This window comes from Alligator mississippiensis, chromosome 3, assembly GCF_030867095.1.
Source record: "Alligator mississippiensis isolate rAllMis1 chromosome 3, rAllMis1, whole genome shotgun sequence".
Lineage (NCBI taxonomy): Eukaryota > Metazoa > Chordata > Crocodylia > Alligatoridae > Alligator > Alligator mississippiensis.
This window is the reverse complement of record NC_081826.1, coordinates 98695719-98698416: the sequence shown is the minus strand read 5'-3', so window position 1 is coordinate 98698416 and position 2698 is coordinate 98695719.

Genomic DNA, 2698 nt, shown 5'->3' with positions numbered 1-2698 from the left:
GTTTTACCTGCATCAACAAGGTGGCAGGGGCTCCAGGTCTCCTATTTTGATATTTTGTGTTTTGTGGAAAATAAGATTTCTGCCTGCTGATGCCTAAGTCTTAAAAGTGGAACTGAGAGGATCCAACAGTTATGTTCCAGACACTACTAGAAATGCTTCCAAGTTGGGCATAAAAACTTGAAAACTCAGCCAACAAATGTTAAGTATATTTAGAAGGATTTTCTTTGTGCTACTTACCAGCATCTTCCTTCTGATCCAGAAACAAAAGCTAAAATCCGAGCAAACTAATGAGTATTGCAACATGTTCAGTGTGCCACAGTGTAGAGAGGTTAAGTGACAGGAAATTGAACAAAAAAGTTAGAAGTTAAAATTTTCACACCTTAATTGTGTCATTAAAGCTCCTGCTGAGACTTCTTCCAGGAAAGTGAAAGTGAAAGATCTGACACCGTCTCTTCCATGTTTGTTTCAAAGGATGCTTTTTCCCAGCTCAGGTTTCCAGACACTTGATTTCTTCTGCTGTTTTGAGTAACATTAGGAAAATTACTCCGTTGATATACCTACCTTGAACATCATTTCTTTGTGTCAGTAACTGGTTATTATTGTAAACTAACTACTAAAATTACATAAAGTGTGGAGATAACTAGAGAACCATTATAAGTAGCAGTCACAGCTTGCAGAAAGAGACTATACTTCATTCTAGAGTTCTAAACTTTTGGCATGTCTATAATCATAAGCCAGATCAATACCTTTCCCTCCAGCTTAAAAAAAGGAAGATGTTAAAATTTTTTTAGTGAATCAAATTTTTACCAAATCAATTCTTAAATGATAAAGCTGTAAAGTATACTAAATGGGGTTTTTTAAATCAAAAAGCTCGTCCAAAGAGTATAATCTCCATAGTCTCAAGTGAAATTTTTTTTTCTCTAGCATCATCCCATATTTATTCTTTAAGAGAGAAAATAAAGAACTAAAAGTATATGGCTTTAGGTTATGTTTACAGATTTTTGGTTCTCTCAATGCAAAGTGTTATTTATTTCATTATACCTATAATGTAAATTTCTGTGTTCTGCATTACTTTAAATTTGAATCCTGTGCTGTTTGAGGAATTTCCTACAAATGCCCATGTACAGACATTTTCAAATAACTCGACATGAACAGTTTAATTGACCTATACTTGTTTTTGCATGCAAAGATATGCAAAGATGCAAAGATAATGTCTTTTGGAACCTCTAGTTAGATATTCTGTAGCCCAGATAACATCCAACAGTCTGGGAGAAGCATCACGTACACAAATCTAGTGCCACCCTAGTCACCTGGGTACCACTATTGTAATCAAGCAGTTTATAGATGACAAGACAACTTTAATTCTAACTCTGTCTCTGCTCAATGTAGTGAATGATATTGGTTTTACGGGGTTTAAAAAAAAGAAAAGAAGTCTATCAGATTGCAGTTAGGGAGAACACAGTGGTTTTCATCCTTTTTAGATTCAGGTCACTTCTCTCTAAATTTTCTGAATTTCGCAGCACTCCAGTTGAGAACCACTCTTGTGCTGCCTCAGTTTATTTAATAGGGTGCAAGGGCTCTGCCCAATTTGTGCAGAGCCAAACCAGGAAAGGCTGCAGCATAAATGCAAGCTCTTTACTACATTAGGGTTATCTCAACTTAAAGCAAGCAGGAGCAGCCACTTTTGCACAGCTCTCCTGCACTTCTCCCAGGACCAGAAGTACATGGGACAATTCCAGGCCCGTCTCATTTCCAGGAAAAGCACACTGGGTCAGACTGGGAAGCATTACAGCAAAAACATATGCTCCTGCTGCTGCCCTTCCTGGTCTGGCTCCAAACAAGGCAGATGGAGCAGTTCCACTGAGATGCAGTGACAGCAGCACACACCCAGAGTGGCGTTGCAACACAAGTGAGAACCACTAGTTTAACAAATGCACATTCACACAGAAGCAGGAGGCTGGCACAGTCAACTAGGAATCTGAGTCTGACATATCTTCATTTAGATACTTATTGAGAACCTCATTTGAGAACTTTGACACAATGTTCCTTCAGTAGTTTTGTGCTGTCACTCTTGTGGAAGGAAAATCGAATTCTATATGGAAAATTTTAACAAATCTTCTCCATTATGAATTCTGAACCATCAGTGTTTTATCACTTTTACTATATATATCTGACAGCTGCAGAAAGCTGTTACTCTGAAGTAGGAGGCTGGAAAGAATTTGGTCAGTATAGCCAACCTGGCATAACTGCACAGCAAAGGGGACAAGGGGGACAACTCCTTCCCATCCTTACTGCTACAGCTGCTTTGTCAGCCTTAAGGGCTTCTGGGTATATTGCAGACCCCTCTTTTAAGAACATTCATGTTCCGTTGTTCTGGCATGCTACCAAAGTTTTCCTCAGTGTTGCAACAAGTGAAAAGAGTTCTCAAGAATTTCCAACCAAAATTATTCTCAATAGTTCTGTAATTCACCCAAACCCGACTGGAATTTCACAAACTATGCCGCTCTCTGCTAAGTTTCAAAAGTGTGCTGCAAAACTACATAAACTTGTCAAGAGTCTTTTGTAAGGAAAATGCTGGGCACCCTAAATATAGTGGTTGCTACTTGCTGAATACACTGGTATGTCTCTAAAGTAGTCTGTAGATTATTAAAACCCTTCCAGAGTGAATTCCTGAAAGTACTGATGACAGAAAGCAATA